Source organism: Palaemon carinicauda, chromosome 39, assembly GCF_036898095.1.
Source record: "Palaemon carinicauda isolate YSFRI2023 chromosome 39, ASM3689809v2, whole genome shotgun sequence".
NCBI classification, from domain to species: domain Eukaryota; kingdom Metazoa; phylum Arthropoda; class Malacostraca; order Decapoda; family Palaemonidae; genus Palaemon; species Palaemon carinicauda.
This window is the reverse complement of record NC_090763.1, coordinates 42367914-42390950: the sequence shown is the minus strand read 5'-3', so window position 1 is coordinate 42390950 and position 23037 is coordinate 42367914. Positions and strand designations below refer to the sequence as shown.

The 23037-nt window shown below is 36.0% G+C and overlaps 1 pseudogene; it reads right to left on the bottom strand.

The window, feature by feature from the left end:
• Positions 1 to 3076: 3076 nt before the first annotated feature.
• Positions 3077 to 23037, bottom strand: part of LOC137631369 (golgin subfamily A member 6-like protein 26) — a 105979-nt pseudogene continuing 86018 nt past the window's right edge.

The window sequence follows — 23037 nt, the reverse complement described above, 5'->3', positions numbered from 1 at the left end:
ATTTATTTTTATCCATTATATTTAATATATATTTCATTTTATTCATTTATTTAACATTCATATGAATAAAATTGTTTCTTCACAACTTTAATCGGGCCAGCTCTGTAAGAGTCGAGTTTGACTCATTGGGCTCGTTGATAATTTGATAGTAATAATAAACTGTGATACAATGTTCGAGAAAGCTGGAAAAGGAGCCATAAACTTTTAAAGCAAGGTAAACATCCGTTTTTCTGTTAATTAGCAGTGTTTAGACCAACTACCCCACTCACACACTTCGCTAAACTGTATATCCAATTTTGATCTTGGCTTGATACAGGGGAGACCTCTCTCTCTCTCTCTCTCTCTCTCTCTCTCCTCTCTCTCTCTCTCTCTCTCTCTCTCTCTCATATTTATTCTTCCTTTTCAGGTGTAACTCATTTTTGAGGACTTGAAAAGAGGCCAGTTTGAACTGGCATCGACGGGCACTTTTGGGGCACCTTCATATCAGTGCAGGAGACGGATCCTCATTCCTTTTGTCTTGGGTACAGATAACACTCGTGCACTCAGGCGTCTCCTTACACGGAGTTGCCATCCTCCCAGTGAGAAGTAGTCTCAAAGGGATTCCTCCCTTTTGGGGTTGTCCTCGAAGTCTAAGAAGTCCCGACTTATTCCGACATCGTCCACACCCCACTGATTCTGCTTTTTCTGTCTCCTCTGCAGGACGAACCAGTACAAGTGAAGTGCCTTTGACCCCCCAGACAATTCTCTGGTTTGGAGGATCCTCTCGCATCCCCTAGCGAAGCGGCAGCCGCCACCTCCAGAGGGGAGTCTCTCGCTTGATGCCATACATCAGCTGTGGCCTGCCTTCGGGAGTTTTTCCCCCCTCCCTCCAAGGAACAGCTGAAATTGGTGGCACAGCAGGAGTGCACATTTGCCTCTGTAGGGGTTGGCTAGGCCTTCCCCCTCAGAGCCTCAGGAGTGTCTTGTGCCCTTAGTGGAAGTGTCCTCCCCAACTTCTCGCCCACTTGATGAGTTGCTGGCAGGGTCTCCCTATAGTCCCGGCCAGGCCTGATATCCCCTTGGGGTGTGCAGGACAGCTGAGTTCACTCGGCGAACTGAGCTTGCTTAGTATGCCAATTTCCTTCAGCAGGAGAAATGCATTTGCTCTGTCCCTCCACCCTACAAGGAAGGTCCCCTTTCTCGCCAATGCCAAATGGTTTCCTTTCTTGAGTGGTTTCCCCCTCAAGTTCCTCTTGAGCGGGTACACCACACCCCTAGTGCGCAATGAGTCATGAGGCATAACCCTTCGGGGTTATTGTCATGGGGTTCCATTTCCTACGGGATAAAGTCAGCTTGGTCTGATGTTCGTAGTCGATGGCAGCTCGTGTTCACAGGCAAACCCCCTTTGCCTTTCACATTTCCATTTAAGCTCACACATCCACCTGCTGAAGTGCATAAGGCAAGGGATCTTGTCAACCCCCTACAGGTGCCCTGATGAGTGTTTGCGTCCCTGTCTACAGTGCATCGGCTCGCGGACTATCAGTCCCTAGTTAGGCGAGAGATTGTTCAACTAGTTGATTGACTAGAGGTGGTGGTACGTACCCTCCTGATGTAAGACTCGCCACAAGTACACCTGTGGCTACCCCCGTTAGGGCACCTGACTTTCTTGGGATGCCTGGTCCCTCTCGGCCGTCTCAGCATTCAATCTCGCCAGTGGCAACTGAAAACTTATTGATCCCAGCACAGGGACCGGCCAACTTCCGTGTCTTGGTGACTCTCGGGTTAAATAGAGACCCGAGTTGGTGGGCAGATGACACCAACCTACTCGTTCCCCAGAATTGATGCTTTTCACAGATGCATCAAAAGAAGAGGGAGGCTCACCTTTTGCAACACATGACCTCCGGATTGTCTTTTGAATCCGATTAGCAATGCCACATAAATCTGGAAACAAGGGCAGCTTTTCTGGCCCTCAAACACTTCCTACAGCTCCTTTCAGGTCACTTTGTAGTGCCGATGAGCGACAACACGATGGTAGTGGCGTATCTAAACAAGCAAGAAGGTACTTTTTCACAGCAGCTATGTCATCTAGCTGGAGAAATCCTAAGAGGCATGGAGACAACTCGATCGTCTTATCAGCCCGTTTCATTCCTGGCAAGAAAAACTTCCTTGCCGACAATCTGAGCAGGAAGACTCAGATAGGTGGCTCCGAATGGTCTTTGCTTTATCAGATAGCCAACAGAGTCTTGACTTTGTGGGGTTTGCTGACGATAGATTTGTACACGATATCCCTGACCTGGAAGCTTCCTATGTTCTGCTTGCCACTACCGAATCCCCCAGGCAGCTCTTCAAAATGTGTAGGACAACCACGACATCTGCGTATTCCTCCCTTCTGTTTGATGAGGAGACTCGTCAACAAGAGAAAGGCATCGCAAGACCTATTGGTGACCCTAGTAGCTCAATTGTGCCAGAAAGTCGAATGGTTCCCAGACCTTCTACTTCTGCTCACAGAGGTACCAAGGGAGCTTCATCTTCTTCCCGACCTCCTCAGATCCTCAGACAACCTCACGTAGAGATATATCACAGGGCAGTCACTTCCTTACGCCTTCACACCTGGAGGTTATCCAGTATCTCCTCATACAGAGAGGCTTTTCACAGGCACTGGTTAAAAGCATGTCTTGATACCTCCGTAAGTTATCTATTGCTGTCATGTGGTTGGTGTCGTGGAAGAAATCTCAATCCTCTTGAGGCCACTATCCCCTTGATATTGGAGTTCCTACCTTACCTCAGGGAGAAAAAACTGCTCTGCTGTGGCGGTGAAACGCCACCGCTACTCGTTGATGGAATTGGTCTCCTTAAATGGAGTTATGAGCTTACTTGCCCTCAGTCGGAAGCTTTACTGACTCCCTGAAATGTACTGCGTGTGTTACTGCTACAAACCCTGAAAGGAGCGCCACACAAATCATTGTCAGTTCTTAAATTGTGACTTGACCTTTAAGACGGTTTTCCTCCTCACCCTGGCCGTGGATAACCCCAGTCAGCGAGTGGCATGGTCTTTATTATGATGTAGCCCATTCAATGGGATGAGAACATGTAACGCTCAACTTTGTCCCTGAATTCTTTGAGAAGACTTGAGAATCTGGATATAGCTGGCCCTAAGTTTGAGACCTTCTGGATTTAGTCTTAACCAAACAACATGTAGAGGACTGCAAGCTGGAGTACCTCTGACTGCAGGTAATACCCATTTCCCTTGCGTAGTCTGAAATATGAGATAGCCTATATATTTTATGTCCCTGTCATTCCTGTGAGGGTGATGGACAATGTCTAGGATAAGTGGGAAGAGTGGTAACGCTCTGATAATCTTACCTGGTCAAGTCCTTGTGCCTAAAGTTTCCACACACTTTTTCCACTATTTCCCAGGCCATCAACTCTTGTGGATGACTTTCCGAAAGTTTGCAAGGTAACAAGGATGCTCCTCTCATGCTTGTGCAAGTTCAGAGTCCCACCCCAGGTCAAGTTCCCAGCCATTTGGGGTTTGGACTTCCACACACTTAATGGGCGAGTCTCCATAGTGAAGAGCAAATGGTTTGTATTTGTGTAGGAACAAATGACGAACTTGGAAGTTATTTGCATTTTTCTTAAATATGCAAACCTGAACTCTACTCATACTTTGCCTGCCATTAACTATCCCTTTATAAAGTCCTGCAAGCATCAAAAGTGTATATACAGGCTAGCAGAGTGTGTGAGCAGGGAAGTTGGACTACTCCACTGCTATTTAATGGCAGTTTGTTTACCTCATGTTGAAAATTTGTGGCTCCTTCACCTACAATTTGGAACAATATATCCATAGTAAACAGCTCAGGTTTGTATGGTTAGGAAAAATACAATTTACTTCCAAATTTGTCATGGTAAGGCAACCTCAGTACTGTTAAACTAGTAATACAAAATATTGAGTTTTATTTGATGTATTGCACTACATATACTATTATTGAAAATATACAGCAAATGGTGTATTAGAATATTCTTTTCCCAAATAATGTTGAGTAAAACATTACAAAAACACCAATAATAGACAATACATTATTTACAGTTAAAAGTGTGAAATACAATTAATTTGAAATTATACCCTCATTTGCCTTATATTTTTACCATCCCTACTGCATTTGCTGTCACAAATCTGAAATACACCATTATATCAGTAAAGAAATGAGTAATTAATGTGCTAGGTACATATTGAAATAGAAAATATTCTTTTAATAGAAGAAAACAGCTCAGTTGATGCTATTCTCATCCACCTTGTTTTGTATGTCATTCCCTCATGATCTGAAAATGAGATGCAGTGGAAGGTCTTCATACGATCTTAATTCGTTCTGGGACCTAGATCGTATGTTGGAGCGAATGTTCCTATAAGAATACACTGTAATTTATATAATTCGTTCTACAGCCCAAAAACCTATGATAACTCCTTAATAAATTACTACACATAATTACACAGCAATAATACAATTGCAGTATATAATAGAGAATATTAAAAAGAATGATTATAAAGAAATGATAAATAAAAAGTGGTTTTTATTGTCAGTTTACCTTGGAGACAGGCCAACAAAGGTGTAGGCTTTGCAACGCAGGAGGAGACGGACGGTCGGCGAGGAGGTAGAGATGGTGACTGAGATAACGTACTCTAACTTACACTACGTGAACTTTAACATAACTTGGCTTATTTATTTTTATTTAATTTTTATATTTTATATTTTTTATATTTTTTTTCATTTTGATTTTTAATTTTCATCTCTTTCACTCACTTCAATCTTAGTTTTCTTTGCTTCACTTTCTTTCTCTTCATCACGATCAGTACGTCACTTCATAGATTTTTCAAAGAAACTATCGAGAGAAAGTTGCTTGGTACAGCTTTTCAGAATTTTTCTGAAATGGGTTAAGCAGACATCATTGAATTGCGAAACTACACGACAAACCTGAAGTTTCTGTGGGTGATACTTATCAATGAAGTCAACCACGTGTTGATGTGCTAACATCTCTTTTGTTGCAGCCGAACTTAAGATGTGCTCTACCTCGTTGATCTCCTCCGACTCGCTCAACTGCGCTTGGAACTCATCATTCTGCATGGCATGCAGCTACTTGAGTTCCTCGGTGGTGAGCTCTTTGTGATGCTCCTCAACGAATTTGGTGATGTCATCTTCATCGACCTCCAGACCCATGGACTTGCCAAGGGATAAAATCTCTTCTACGTCTTTCTCTACGGCAAGCACAGGCTCAGGTTCGGGGCCAAAAACTTCAAAATCTCTGGGAGAAACTGCATCAGGCCAAAGCTTCCTCCAAGCTGAATTCAGTGTCCATCAAGTTACTCCCTCCCAAGCCTGATCTATGATCTTCAAGCAGTACACTATATTGGAATGGCTCCTCCAAAATGCACGCAAAGTTAAGTTGGTGCTTTGCGTGACATTAAAGCACTGCTTAAATAAGTGCTTGGTGTAGAGCTTCTTAAAATTAGAGAGGATAGGGGTGGTGTTCGGTGGAAGAGAAAGCACTCTGATAAACTTGAACTGGTTGATGATATCATCTTCGAGTCCTGGGGGGGGTGAGCGGGAGCATTATCCAAGCAAAGCAAGCACTTTAAAGGCAAATTCCTCTCCTGAAGGTACTTCTTGATAGCAGGGCCAAAAACTTGGTTTACCCATTCAACAAAGAAGTGCCTAGTAACCCAAGCCTTATAATTAGCACGCCAGAAAGCATGCAGCATGTCCTTATTGACTCTGTGCCTTAAATGCCCTATGGTTTTTGGACTGATAAATCAATAACAGCTTGATTTTACAGTCCCCACTAGTGTTGGTACATAGGGCAAGAGTCAACCGATTCTTCATAGGCTTATGTCCAGGCATTTTCTTTTCTTCGACAGTGATGTATGTTCGACTAGGCATCTTTTTCCAAAACAGACCGGTTTCATCACAATTGAAAACTTGTTGCTAAACGGAGCCTTCATCCTCCACGATCTTTTCGAACTTCTTGACAAAATTGTTAGCAGCCTTTGTGTTCAAACTTGAAGCCTCTCCATGCTGAACAACTGAATGAATCTCTGTCCGTCTCTTAAATTTCTCTAACCAACTGCAAGACGCCTTGAATTCCTCCATCGTAGGATCGGATGAACTTTCCCCCGCGTCACCCCCAGAGGCCGCCGCCTTCAAGTCACAATAGATAGCGCTGGCCTTCTTGCAAATTATTGTTTCAGTGATTGTATTGCCAACAATTTCTTTGTCCTTTATCCATATTAAAAAAGGTGTTCCATATCTTCCAAGGTAGGGTTGCAACGATTTGAAATAATGGTGATCCCCTTCAATGGTTTGACTGCTTCTGCTTGGTGATCGTCAAGATTGTAGACATATTCCGGCCGTATTGTTTAGCCAGATCACTCACACGCACACCGCTCTCATGTTTTTCTACAATTTCTTTCTTCAATTGTAGTGAAAGCATTGCCTTCTTCCTTTTCTCACCACTACTAATACCTTTACCGAAACTAAGCTTATTAGGACCCATGATTATACATAAAATAAAAAATGAAACTTGAAAAAAGGAAGATAATAAGCACTTAATAACAGACCGAACAGGGTACAACCACATGATGGGCATGAGAACAGAGAACTGACCGACGCAACGCTCACTGGCATCCCTCCGACGTGCTGCTGTCTACTGGCTTAAACAAGTAACTACAACCGACTCTTCTAGAAAATTCTACGTTGGATGTTGGAGCATGACGTTGGGTGTCGAGACGAGAATTCAATTGAATTTTACGTCGGATGTTGGAACAATTGTATGTAGAGGTTCCACTGTAGTTGGGGATTCTTCAGTCCCTTGGTAAATTTCCCTAAGTGATATTTTAGTTTAATTTTATATTTTTTCTTGTGATAGTCCCTACTTTGTTTCTGTGCATATTCAGTAAAGCATAATGCAGAGTATGTCCATAAAAGAAAATGAGGAATTTTTTTTATAATAAAAGGGGGTAAGGCAGCCATTAAAGTTGAATAAAAATTCTATTGGAATGATTCCTTCTTTTTCAAAGGATCAAGTTGTGACACCTTTTAATGAGTTTATTACTTTGAAATGATCATTGCTGTATTCTATTTGACGAAGCACTTCAGATCTCTTGGGCCATGGCATAGCATAGCCTATCTTAGAATTCCCATTGTCAGTATGGCTATATGATTTCATTCATGATGTCAAAAAGATATGCATGTGTTATAGTGAACCTGCAAGACAACTATTCAGTGATACCATTTGGTTGGATATTACTGAGTATACTTGGTAGTATGATTTATCCTAGCTTCTGTAAATTTAGTAAATTGACTAATCCAGTTTGATGTTCCCTGTATGTCATCTAGGTTAGTGAGGTCTTTCTATACTATATTTTTATATATACTTTAGTGGTGAGCTTTGCTTTTCCTTCTTCTTTACAGCAATTTTAGCCCATTTATATGGGGTCGCTGTGTTTAGGCGAGTCTTCGCCGGCTCAACCTATCATATATTATGTTTTCATCCACATTCTTTCCCTGCATATCCTCCCTAATGCAGTCTTTCCACATCTTCTTTGGGCTTCCTCTCTGTCGCCTTCGCAGAACCTCCATCTCCATAACTGCGCCCAATTTACTCCGCATCCCCCCTCATCATATGTTCATACTACAGTGAACCCTCGCTACTTCGCGGTTCGACCATCGCGGATTCACCACTTCGCGGATTTTTTCCATAACCCATATATATACAGTAATATATATATATATATATATATATATATATATGTATGCATGTATTTATGTATATATGTAGGTATGTATATGTGTATACATATAAATATATATATATATATATATATATATATATATACACACACACACACATACAGTATATATATATATATATATATATATATATATATATATATATATATATATATATATATATATATATATATATATATATATATATATATATATATCTAAAGTAGGAAGATGTGATGTAGTTCTAAAGGAAAAGTATGGGAAATATCTCTGGGTAATAAGCAAAGCTCTACCTCCAGTTTGTTTCTACATTATGATCAGAGATAAATGTAAACAAAACATTGGTTGCCATTTTTTATCGTGCTTTTTAGCATGTTTAGGAAATGCATGATATAAAATCACCTTTAATATTTGTGCCTGTTTTAGTTTAGGGTACTGTAGTACATGCATTAAGTGTTCTGTACATTAAAGGGTAGTTTGTTAACAGTACTACGTACAAGGGAAGGTTTTAAAAGTCTGAATATACATGTTGAATAAATAGGTAAATATGGTGTCACTACTTCGCGGATTTTCACCTATCGCGGCCGCGACTGGAACCTATCTACCGCGATAAACGAGGGTTCACTGTATCTCAACCTTGCTTCCTGTGCTTTTTTGAAGGTTCTGTAACCCCTCTTTTACCTCTGATATATTCATTTCTCACCCAATCCTCCCTCATTACTCCTCTTGACTGGGAGAGTTTCTATATCATACAGCATTGTGGTGTGCTTTGCTCTACAAAGGTAAAATTTATTGCAAAACTGTGTACTACATTATTCAGAAGTAGGATCTACCCTTGCGATCTCTGTTTATGGTAATTGTACGGTATGTACAATAATATTGGACTATATTCTTATCTTCATTAATCTGCTGCTTATTGTTTCATCTTTTGCATAATGTATATTATGAAGTACAGTTTTGTACAGAACATTAATATAATTGTGAAAGCACCGATAAGAGTTTTATCTGCTTTCCCTAGAGTAGTGTGTAAGCATACCATATAGGTTTGTGCACTACTGTAATGTGTGCTTTACAGTACGGTACAGCTTTTGATGGATTCCGCTATAGTTACTCATATTAGATAATATCAATACCATAATTTTGTGTAATAAGCAAGTACAATACCAGCTAAATTTATATCCCACTATATGATTTTAGAATTTTTTTTACATATTTTACAAATATAGCCTGGTCATAAAGCAGTACATGAATGCATAGAAAAATAATAGCCAAAACTTTTTAGTTATTGTAATTACAATAGTGATCAACTGTGCTTCATTCTATGTCTGTTCTCGAGAATATGTAGGATCTGCATTTTATATCAATTATAACAATACAAATTTCATGAGCATGCAATATTTTAATTGTCTTATAGCCTTTTAATCAGGCCAGTTAGTCACATGGGGCATCCCTTAGTGATTCCTTTGCCTTTGAGAGGTGAATGGAGGGGCAAGATAGAGATAAAGAAGGTAGAAAAGAGGTGGAAAGGCTTAAAGATAAAAAACAAAAATAAAGTATCTAACTGTAATTGACAACAATAGAGTACTCTGAAGAGACCATTACCTCACTTATTTTTGTGCATGAGTATTTGTTTATTGTCCATAGTGCCAGAAATTGGCCTGTGAAAACAGTTTATAGTTTTATTTGTAGTCTTAATTCTATTTTATTTTTGCTTTACAATTTTATTTTTTCTTTAGTATGCTTTTGTTTGTATTTACCAGTTTTTTCTTGGCTCTCTCTTGTAATTTAATTTGTGCTTTTCTCTCTTTGCTCTTTTTAGGTCAAATCATTTGTATTCTTGAACTAACAGCATCACATAGTTTAGCTTAGTAATACAGAAGTCCGTTGAACTGAACTCAGACATCAAGATATTTTTAGTCTGATGCAGTAGATAGTAATTTTGGGTTTGTGAAAATGGAAAGAACTGTGGCATACCTCTGATAAGGGTGGTTTTAGATTCTGTTGCTTTAGACAATAATCTTTCACTGTGTGGGGGTACTTAGTAGTATTAGAGTACTGCTCTTAGATGATGTAATTCATTATAACTACAGAATGGTGGTTGTGATGAAACTTGTAACAAAATTTGTCAGGCTTCATTAGGTTTGTCCTTATCTCTTTCCAATAGGCAGCCAGGGTGATGTAATATCAAATTGTGAGGTAGGTTTCAGTACTAGTGTTTGAGACCTAAGATTATGATTGATTGTGATAAGGGAGAGCTTACTGTACAGTACAGTATTGACAACTGTTGTGGATTGTATAAAAAGATCTGGTACATTTTATATTCCTTTTGCCATTTAGTGAAATGCTTCTTTTCCAATTTAATCCCATTTTTAGATAAAAAGGTATTTGAAAGGAGAGTATTTCTGTTTTAGGATGCAAAATAATTAATTATTTACGAGCTGCAAAATCTTTTGATTTCATGAAGAATGTAGAATGTGGCTAAAGCCCTGTCATGAGAAATTATTCGTACAATTTCTTGATGAAACGCTAATTCCTATAGCTGAAAGACTGTCATGAAGCTCTTCAGTCATATTGAAATTGTTCTTAGAACAAATTTATTTTCCTTTGAAAATCTAAGTTTTTATTCAACAGGATGGTAAAAATTATTTGTAGAAAGGTGTCTTTGAAATAGTGTTTCATTATGCAGTACAAATTATTTGAAAAAAAAAAATTTGATTGAAAACTAAAAGGTTCATTATACAAATCATTTGACTGATTATGAAATAAGGAATAAGTCCATTAATTAACTTCCTGTTTTCTGTTTTATAAAGTGGTTAAAGTTACTCATTTTTATAAACTTTGGTGGGTAATATATTCAATTATTTTGTAAAGTGTTTGAAGTTACTTATTTTGATTAACATTGGTGGGTGCTACATTCCAAAAAGAAGTAACATTTTTTAGCTCAACCATTCAGTATCATTTAATTGATTTTAAGCCAAAGTAAAAATGTTATATGACCATCTTCAGTGCTATCTTATCTTTGTGTATATAGATGTAAAATTATTGTTTTCTTTTATGCATGATTAGGATATAGTTGGAGTACTTCCTTAAAGGTGCCAAGTAGATATAGTCATACGTTTTGCCTTGAAAACAGTGATGAGGTTTAGGTCATATGCTCATGCATATTAACAAGCAGGCTATCTAATTATATTTCAGTTTGTATCTATGTTAGAGTACAATCATATCTCATGCTAAGTCTTCAATTTCTTAAATGATTCACAACTGTGTGAAAATCTACAATGTGACACAAATTAACCTTTGAAGTACTGTACTTAAGACACCCTATAATTTACGATAGACAACCTCACATCGTCAGTAGTACAGCAAGTCATTCATTAATTAGACTTTTATAGTTTTTGTAATACAATAAATTTGAATTTGATATAGGGAAAATGTAGTGAACTGTACTTTTATTTTTCCTACTAGCTGAACAAATATGGACTTAAAGTAAAAAAAATCCATATATAGTAACAAGAAATGATTTGACATGAGGTTTGACTGAAATGACCTTCATAAATTTCACAAAGTTTAGAATTTAATCTTAATTTTTCCTTGTGAAGAATCTTTTTGTTTTAGTGTATTTTTTGAGTTAAAGATTTTGTTATATTAATTATATGTTGTTAAGATTTAAAATAATTTAGTAATGACTGGGTCTGTAATTACGTAAATAAGAGAAGGGTTTTATTTTCTATTTTTCATACCATACAGTGTGAATATTTAATATATGTGACTTAGTACTTTTGTAAAAAAAATTAAACAGATTTTAGGGCGTTGCTATAATTTTAGAACATTAATCAAAATTGAACATTATGATTGATTCATCTATTATCTTAAATTTCACTTATTTTCTTATTGGGCCATTCATTCATGTAATATCAAATAATACACTTTGTTCAGCATGAATGAAGGGCAGAGGGTGTAAAAGGATTTTAGTCTGGTGCTCTCAATGGTTATTGACCCCTTAGTGGAGCTGTGGTACTCCCAAGTAAAATAGTATATTAAATCACTGAATGTGCTGCTGCCATACACTGGTTAATTTGTATATAGCACCATGTAAATTACATTCTGGGAATGTAGGAAATCCAATATAGTGTATTTTGAATTATTTTCAAGTGACAGTTCTATAGAAAATCTTTGACAAAATATCACTAATATTTTGATGTTAATGTATTCCATCTTTATTAATAATTTTGCTGCCTAGTGATAAATTATAGGTGTTGGTCTAACTTTTGTGAATATTATGGTAATATAGATAAAGACCTCAAATTGCTGTGAAAATTATAACTAGTAGCATCATCTGAAAATTCTGCTGGGTGTGTAAAAGTGTTGCTATGGTAACTGCGGGGTGTGTACAAGTGGTAAAATTATTTCAGTTCCATACTATGAATATATGACCATTTTGTTTTTAGTGTTCATTTAATGGCATATGGAAGAATTCTTTTTTTCATTCTGCTTGCTTACTCTTTTCAAACTCCTTTCACTTTGCAAGTGCAAATTTGTATTGTTTGTTAAAAAAAACAGGATTTCTTTGTTAAATGTTTCAGTGATTTTTAAAGTCATGGTTGGCTGATAGTAGATTTTTTTTGCAATGTTCGAGACAAAGACTCTTGCTGTTTAGTAACTTGTAAGTTTAAAATTGGGTGATAATAACAGTAAATTAACTATAATGAGTAGGATACTTTAGACTGAGTTAGCTTTATAAATAGTTTGATCACTGATTTACATTACCAAATTCTCATAGGTTTTTCAAATGGGAGGGGATTATTGGAGTAAGGCTAGAATTGAAGTTGGTCGGCTAAATAGGAAGCTATCACAAGGTACATACAGAGAGAAAGTAAAAGACGTGCTGCAAAGGTATGTAGATATCATTTATATTGTGTCTCTCGATGCACACTATTAAGTAGAATATCTCTTTCCGAAGTACTGTAAGTTTAAGTGTACTGTGCAGGATATTATCTAATCTTAAGATATTTAAGGACCTTATTTACTGTTTGTTGACCGTTAAGATCAGGGTCAGTATATATCTTATGTTGCTAGATAAGAGATGTGTAAAATATTACTCCCAACATAATTGAGTTACTGTATATAGATGTGTATGGATATATGCCTGTGTTCCGTACTTATTAGTAAACAACATTGGCAAAAATATTCTCAGTATTTAACTTTGGAAAAAATTAAATGCTTTTGATCATGTAAACAATTTTATGAGGTATTTTATAATTGGGGGAAGTGCCTTGGTATGTGTATGTATATGTATATGTATACTGTATATATACACACACACATATATATATATATATATATATATATATATATATATATATATATATATATATATATATTATATATATATATATATATATATATATATATATATATATATATATATATATATATATATATATATATATACACACACATATACAGTGATACCTCTACATACGATCTTAATTCGTTCCAGAGACTGCTTCGTATGTTAAAACGATCGTATGTTGAAGCAAATATTCCCATAAGAATACACGGTAATTAGTTTAATTTGTTCCTCAGCCTAAAAACCCATAATAACTCCTTGATAAATGGCTACACATAATTACATATAACATTAATAAAATATAATAATACAGAAATATCTAAAAAAAGAATAATAATAAAGAAATAATAAATAAAAAAAGGGTTTTTATGTAACACTTTACCTTAGCGACAGGCCAGCGCAGGTGTAGGGACTGCTACGCAGGAGGAGATGGAAGATCAGCGAGGAGGTAGGTACGGCGACTTTGTATGATAACGTGTACGGTAACTTACACTACATGAACTTTAACTTAACTTAGCATATTTTTTTTTTTTTTTCATTTTTATAATTATATTTTTTTTACATTTTTTTTCTTTTCTTATTTTTAATTTTTATCACTTTCACTCGATTCGGTCTTCCTTTTCTTTGCTTCACTTTCTTTCTTTTCATCATGATCACTAGACCGTTTTAGTAGAGATTTTTTAAAGAAACTATCGAGTGAAAGTTGTTTGGTACGGCTTTTGAGGATTTTTCTGAAATGAGTTAAGCAAACATCATCGAACTGCGCAACAACACGGCAAACCTGAAGTTTCTGTGGGTGATGCTTGTCGATGAAATCAACCATGTGTTGATATGCCAACATCTGTTTTATTTCCGCCGTACCTAAGATTTGGCCTACCTCCTCGGTCTCCTCCGACTCACTCAACTGAGCTTGGAACTCATCATGCTGCATGGCTTGCAGCTCCTTGAGTTCCTCGGTGGTGAGCTCTTCATGATGCTCATCGACAAGTTCGGTGATGTCATCTTCATCCACCTCCAGACCCATGGACTTGCCAAGGTATACAATCTCTTTGAAATCTTCCTTGGCGGCAAGCACAGGTTCATTCTCGGGGCCAAAACCTTCGAAATCTCTGGGAGCAACAGCATCAGGCCAAAGCTTCTTCCAAGCTGAATTCAGGGTCCGATGAGTTACTCCCTCCCAAGCCTGATCTAGGATCTTTAAGCAGTGCACGATATTAAAGTGGCTCCTCCAAAATTCACGCAAAGTTAAGTTGGTGCTTTGCGTGACATTAAAGCACTTCTTAAATAAGTGCTTGGTGTAGAGCTTCTTAAAATTAGAGATGACTTGCTGGTCCATGGGCTGGAGGATATCATCTTCAAGTCCAGAGGGTTGAGCGGGTGAATTGTCCAAACAAAGCAAGCACTTCAAAGGCAAATTCCTCTCCTGAAGGTACTTCTTGACAACAGGGCCGAAAACTACGTTTACCCATTCCACAAAGATATGTCTAGTAACCCAAGCCTTCGAACTAGAACGCCATAGAACATGTAGCAGGTCCTTATTAATTCTGTGTGCTTTAAATATCTTAGGGTTTTCGGAATGGTAAACTAATAAAGGCTTAATTTTGCAGTCCCCGCTGGCGTTGGCACAAAGCGCAAGAGTCAACCGATCCTTCATTGGCTCATGTCCAGGCATTTTCTTCTCTTCGGCGGTAATGTACGTTCGACTAGGCATCTTTTTCCAAAACCCCGGTTTCATCACAGTTGAACACCTGCTGCTCTACGAGGCCTTCCTCCGCCACGATGCTTTCGAACTTTTTAACGAAGTCTTTAGCAGCCTTGGTGTCCGAACTCAAAGGTTCTCCATGCCGAACAACTGAATTAATCCTAAATTATATATATATATATATATATATATATATATATATATATATATATGCATTTTGCATATATTATACAAGTATATGTATATATGTATATATATATATATATATATATATATATATATATATATATATATATATATATTTATATATATGTATATATATGTATGTATATATGTGCGTGTGTGTATACATATATACAGTATATATATATATATATATATATATATATATATATATATATATATATATATATATATATATATATATATATATTGTTAATGATTAATCAAAAAGTCACTCATTGCTTGTGCATTTTGTAATGTGGGTTTATTTTGAAATTCTGGAAAGTGTCTTGCAATATTTTATGTCACGGTAGTTTTTAAGAGAATGAATTTTGAAAAATTCATTTGATTATCTTATGTTTATTGAAGAGTAAAGCAGATTATTTTACAAGATTTTTAAATATAGTATGTAATATTATCTTTTTTAATGTCTGTTGATTTTTGAAGTAAAGTGTTATAAAAGGCAAATTATTAGGAAGCCTCAATGCATGGATGATTTTACATATGGTATGGGTCATTTTAGGTTGTAGGTTTTTTTATTTTGTAAGTATGGAAATTTAGCCTCATGTAGGTGATTTTAGTATAGGAAAGGAGCTTAGAAGGTTTTTTTTATTGATAAAATTATCTAAAATAACAATTAGAAATACTTTTGTCAAGTAATAGAAAGTATTGTCTGGATTTATCCAAGTATACCTTCATCCTCATCTGCACTCACCTATTACCTTTTTACTATACCTCCATTCTTTCCTCTGTTCTCCCATGTTGTTGTCCAACCTCTGAACTTTTTTTTATTTCATAGTACAGTATTGTATATAACTCCTGGATTTTGTCCCAATTCACTTAGGTACTGAATGGTCCAAATTCATCAATCCAGTCCAAGCATGTATGTATAATTGAGTCTATTTAGAAATAGACAAAAGTTACTTATTTTTCATATGAAATATTATGTAGTCTTATGGCTAACCAGAATTAGAGAGGTGTTAAAGGTTTGCTTTCCAATGGATTTAATAGGATTATGTTGGTTGCTGAGTAACTGTACGTACTTAATTTATATTCATAATTAATTTTACATTGTACAATTTTAATCAACACTTGTTCGGATAAACACATATGCTAAGTAAGAGGATATTGGAATATTTTTTCCTAGATCATTTTGGTGGTTTTTAAAAGTAAATTTGCTCAACATTCAACACTTGTAGCTTGCTGAAAGAATTTCTTCAGTGTGAAGATGAAACAGGAATTAGGATAATTTGAACTTCAATAGTTTTCTTAGATATCTGGTGACATATGTTTGAACATTTTCATTATTTTTCAAAACGCTTCTTCATTTTTAAGGTGGATGAACGTGGACTTTTCTAATACATACTGTAATACCAGATATTTTTCTTATTTTTCACCTGTGCATTGTATCACAATTTACTTGTATTTCTATCATTACTTCATGTACAGTATATAAAGTTTTTTACACCATGTATTGTCAAGGTAATTAATAAAATATATAGTATATACTCTTTATTTTATTACCTTTGAACACCTAGATGTTATGGAAAAAGGAATACTACACATTATTTATAAGACTAATCAAGTTTTTCATGAGTTTTTGTATTGTTATACATTTATATATGGTCTTGAAGTGTATTAGGAATGCACAGTTGATTTTTTAAAAAAATCTTCAAACTCTAGGGGCGGTTCACAAAATTGTTAGGTGGGAAATGTAGAACTACTTAGTTCATTAAAAAGATAATGCAATACTAAAAAATTGTCTTTAGCATATGAATGTCAGTAGATTGAAGAGGAATTTATAAAAAAAAAAAAAATCGAGATGTGCAAATAGGTTACCAATAATAATGGTTTAGGTCGTTTTGAGAAAGACCATGTAGTCATCTGCCAAGTTAAGACCTGCTCTAAAGAATGCTTTTTTAAGAGATTTTAAGAAGTAAAAGTTGAAGCAGTAGAACAATAGAACAAGTACAGGGAGAAACCAGAGGGAAAGGATGAGCAACGCTATTTCCCTTCTACGTAATGTTGGTTCTATTTTAAACTGATGTGGGACAACTTCACAGTGAACAACCCAATGAATTAATTAAAGTGCTCTTTTTTGTGGCCCAGACCTGTCATATCTTCATTGGTTATGGAGAGTGCACATTTATGGTGAAAGATGTTGTTTAGTTTATGGGACTATAATGAGGACCCGTATCAATGTCAAGGATTCCAGAGGTTAAAGTGGGGTCACTTCCATGCATGTTAGGGATTCTTCCAAACTTGAAAATAATGTTGCTTTTGATTTGGGCATTAGGAGCATGGGCTTGAACTTGGTAGTTACAATATATATGTTCAAATTTAATGTGAGGATGCTCTGTACTGAAAAAATGACAATGAGTTGATGCTGGCAACTTTTTTAAACAATTTACAGTAATTGATGATGTCAGCAAATCAGTGATTCTGGTGTACTGTTGATTAAATTGTTCTGATGTTTTATGGGTTTGAACTCATGGCAAGTAACCCTGACTCCTCATCATCATCCTGGCCCTCTTGATGTGACAGTGCCATCTAAAACATTGGTCTTTTTCATTACTTCATTGTCATATTCTTGCTGTTGCTGAAGCATTTCAAGGTCTTTGTTACAATTCAGTAGTTTTAATTAAGATTTGATGATATTCCTATGCAGATACAAACTTCTGAGACATTTAAATGGATTACTCCTAGTTTCGCTTTCTACGCCCAGGCAATCAAAAAGAAAGCCGGTTCGATTGCTTCATAATAGGTTGCTAGGCAACCCCACTGAATGACAGTGATAATCGCTGCAGAATGGCTTACTCCACTCATCTGGTCGTTGTGCTAAGACATCTCCTCCTCTCCTTTACGATCATGGCTCTCATCCACACCAGATTATCATTGTACTGTAGTGCTTTGTGTATTTTCCTTTATCACCGTCACTAGCTGTGCCTACATTATTTGTAGGTCACTAATGTGTTGTATCATGGCTAGTATATCTAGTATCTAGCATCATGTGTTCTTGGTCTAGCTGTGATGAGCGCCTTTGTGGCACCTTCAAGAGTGGGGCTGAAGTCGACCCGCATCCCATTTGCCCCTTTTCATGTGGCAAAAGATGTTCCATGGAATCGTCATGTGAGAATTGTAGGGAGTGGTCACCCTTCTAGTAGGAGAGATATCGTTCCCAATGCTAGAAGTGATCTAAAAGAGAGCATTCTCCTTCCTCGTTTTCCTCCATCAATGGTAAGAAATGTATCGTTTATGTGTCGAAAGTTAACTACCACCTTGCTCCTTTGTATCCAGAGCCCTCTGAGGCCCTAGTCACAGAGGGCGGCGATCATAATTTAATCATTGGTGAACATATCTTTGTTAATGTCTGGTCACCTACTATAGTTTCCAGAGGCCGTGTAATAGTGTTTTTCCCAAATATCTAACAAACCGGCTTATGAATTTCCATGAAACTACAGCAATGAATGTTTCAAACATTGGTCTAATTTTTGGTGGTACAATGAATTGACAGATGTGCTTAATTAACCCGTTTACTCTTAAAGAAAAGAGGAACTTCTTCCCTTCCTTCAGAGCGTTTTGAAGAAGTGCTACTTAATCACGTAACTGTGACGCAGAGGTTCCCCCAACCCTCCTTCGGTGTTTACATCTATGGCTATCCTAGTACTCCCCCCCCCCCATTCCTTCTTGCCTTCTTTCCTTCATTCAAATTGTTATCAGACTACCGAGTAAATCCCTGTTAGGAAAGACTGTGTACTGCACATATAAAATGAGCCGGAAGAGCAATAAAATGTTTTATGGTGGTAGATAATGATTAGATGGTTAACACAAATTATCAAACATAATAGAAGAGGTTTTAAACGGGTGTGGAATCGCACTGAGAGATATTCTACTCGGACTCCTACAAATTTTAGATTTGTGACTAAAAAATAAAATAAAATAAAAAAATAAAATAAAAACATTAGTAGAAATAGAAATCAGTTTTTTTCCTTGAGAGTGATGATGAGTAAAATGTATGTGTCCATTTCTTGTTTTTTTTTATCCCTCATAAATCTATGATTTCCAGCAATTGGTGATAACATTATTTTGGAAAAGCAAAGCTAATGAATACTTTGATACGAGAATATCAGCTTGGTATGTAGACAATGTCAATTGATTTCTCAAAGTAAGGTTGATTGGTTCATTAATTGAAGTTTGGTATAATTCCAGTGACAAAGTCGCAATGATATTTGTCACATACCTTTTAAGTAACAAAAATAGGTACTGGTACTTATAACGTAAGTAAATATATAAAACTATAGGTTGAAATATAATAAATCTTATGTATGAACACACACACACACATATATGTATATATATATATATATATATATATATATATATATATATATATATATATATATATATATGATTTCAAAATTTATCAAATGGCCAATGTCAATGCCCTTATATGAAACATCTTTTAGAAGTCTACCTTCTAAGGAATTCATGCTGCTCTGGTGAAATTGATATGATAAATTATATCAAACAATGTTCTCTGTCATTTTCTTCCTGACAATTGATGTATCGAGTAACCTGTGTTGTATGGAAGAATGAGTCCTATGGCTTAACCTAAAGACAACTATATTTCTATTGCTTTACCAACACTCGCTTGAAGTGCGAAATGTAGGGTTAGCATAGCTTCTTTCGTCTCCTGTCTAAGTCTCATTCTTGATCTTCAATGTAAGTGAGTGGGTAAGATATAAAACGTTGGTCTTGTGTTTAGGTAAAGTCTAAAGTCACGAATCACATTACCAGGTATGCTGAACTTTTACTGACAAAGAATTTCGTATTGCTTGGGATAGGTCATATGACAATTATCTATGGAGTTAAACAGGCGTTTAACAATTCGGGGGATGGAAGGTACAGGGGAAGAAACGTTATAACAACGTCACTGAGGGATGTCATCACTTTTGCGAATGTGTGGGTGGCTAAGACTGGCTTTAGCCTCATTTTCTTAAGTAAAAAAGTTAATGAAACGTAATTGGTAATGCACAGTATTCCCCAAAATTAGGCCATTGTATGAAGCGCTCCCTGCTTTGATATCATGGAAATCCATCATTTATTTTAGGAGTTATTTAAAAAAAACACTATTACACGGCCTCTAGAAATGATAGTAGTAATGAGAATGTGCATAGTGATCCCAAGTCATTGCTTGTGACAGATCCTTTGGCTACAGCTGCTGCACTCCCTGAGCTGGATCCGATCCCAGTTTCCTTGATACCTGATTATTCTGTCATGCATAGATCTCCCTGTCTTCCGCTACTGTTTTGAGTGGTGAGCCCTATATGTTTGATTATGTCAGGGACAACTTTTTGCTTTTGAAGGCATCTGTGAGAGCGTGGAAAGTCTCCCTCTGTTCCAGTTTACGGAACCCTAGATTCGAGACTGCCATTTGCCCTCGACAAGAAGCAGCCTTATTGGAGGATCCTTTTTATCATTCTTAAGCTTGTTCTCATGAGCCAGGCATGCCTCGTACCCCCACAGGTCCTCGTCACCGCTCTCCTCTAAAGAGTTCTCTAGATTCATCCCAGAATTCCCCCAGCATGTTATTTTGAGATTGGTTGGACTGGTTCAGCTGTGTTCACAACTGCAACTTTGGCCAAACCAAGCTGCTCTAAAACTTTGAGTTACTTACTTTACTTATTTTACTTTGACGGCTGCTTTTCCGGTCCCATACAGCTGGGGAACCCCACTCTCTACAGGACCTCCACTGCCATTTTGCCTTGTTCGTTTAGAGTGTTTAACATTTCATATCGCGTATTGCTCATTTACTGTTAAATCGTCACTGTTGTATGACTGTTGAAATAGTCTTCAGTTTCCTCTTGAAAGCCTTAATATCTTCAATCATTCGGATGTCTCGTGGAACCTTGACATACGAATTTAATTTGTTCCGTTACCATTGTTGTATATCAAAACAGTTGTATCTCAAAGCATTTTTTCCCATTTAAAATAATGTAATATTTATTAATCTGTTCTAGCGCTATGAAACCACACCAAAACACAGCTAGATTACATATAATATACACAATTTATACACAAATAAACGAGTAATAACACACTTAATGATAAAATAACATTGTAATGTGATGAATGATAATAAATGTTAATAAAATCAATAAAAAAAGAAAGGAATTTTACTTACCACAATGAAAAATTACTTGAGGCCAGCAGGAGGAGGAGGTAGGGAGGGGTGGCAGGGAATGATTTGTTCTCTTTTTATTTATGTATGTACACTAATAACTACGTAATAAACACAAATGAAATAACATTGCTAAACTAATCTTTATTTATTACATTGTTTACATTCAAATTACATTATTGCATTATGCATTGTTTACATTCAAATCACCTGATCAACTCTGCCTAGTCTGCCGTCAACCTCAATTCTCGGATCAAATAACTCCCTTATTAATAAGACATGCTACCACCGATGCACAATATTTTCTAGTTTTTAGCTCTGTGGTGCTTGATTATACAGTGTTAAAAGAGATTTAGTAAAGGAAAAAAGATTTCATTTATGAGAGAGAAAGAGAGAGAGAGAGAGAGAGAGAGAGAGAGAGAGAGAGAGAGAGAGAGAGAGAGAGAGAGAGAGAGAGAGAGAGAGAGAGAATACCAGAAAAATCATTCATATTTTTGGGATCAGGCCATGTCGTCCTGATGGAAGTTCTTTAACCCTGGATAGGTACGGTCCTCGGACACCCCTTTAAGGGTATACTCGGACGCGAACGACCCCGACGCCAAAAAAAATTCTTGAAAAATCAGTTTTTGCAGTAACCTCCTTTTTTCTTTTGCCAAAAAAAACTTCAATGAATGCTTAAAACAACTGTAAAGATAAATACTACTCATCTGCAGAAAAACTATTTATTATAAATATTTTAAAAAATTAAGTAGAAAAAAAAAAGACCTGACATAAAAATTCATAAAAAAAAAGTTTATACATATATACACAAATCCTTTTAGGAATTGATTCTTGAATGTTTAGGACACATCTTGATGTATTTTGGATGAAGTCAGACCCATGGAGGTGAAGATCTGAAATGAGAAAAAAAGGGTAACTTTTTTTGGCCAAAAAAAATTGTCCAAATTTCATGAATTTTTTTGGGTACCCAAATGAAATAGGAAGTGGCTAATTTTTTTAGGGAATAAACATATGTTATCCTAAAATAGAAATATGTAAAAAAATCTTCATTATTTTGTAAATTACATTTATATCAGGGGCCATATCTAAAGGTAATTTTTTGAGTACTTGGAAATTTCGTAAAAAAATACATATATTTAATATATAATATGATATTTATGCAGGTAAAAATATACGAAAATATCACAAATTCTATAGGGAACAAGAATATATATAGATAGGGCAGCTTACGCTTCGGATATGTCCACAAAATGGCCGCCAACCACACTGACTCAGACTCCCTAATCTGCCACTTGAAATGTAGGAAGGGTATGTCAATTTCAAGGTGTTATTTACTAATCTAATTTTTATTGGATATGCATAAAAATTGTATGGTGGGTTGCTGGATAATTGTCGATTATTTTACGACTATAAAATTAAAATTCTGACCCAAAAAAATTTTTTTGAAGGGAAATAAAATCGAAAAAAAAAAATGTAAAACAATATTTTAGCTAAAAAAATTTGATGATATTCAATCAAAAAAAAAGTAAACAAAATTTTCCGACAAATAAACATCTAGAGGAATCATTACTCTGTGATAGTTCCTTAGTACGTAGTAATTTTGAAAGAATTGGGAAAAAACGAAAAAATGGCAATCACCGGAAAATCGAACACATACCTATATATACGCCATATCTGGCTAAAAAAAAGATAGGCATGGGTAGCCAGATCATCTAGAAACACTTTCCAACACTATAAAAATATAAGTTTTGCGACACTACTTCCCAATTCCTTACGGTAACATGACTAAGCAAAAAAATGCAAAACAAATAAAAAGGGGCAC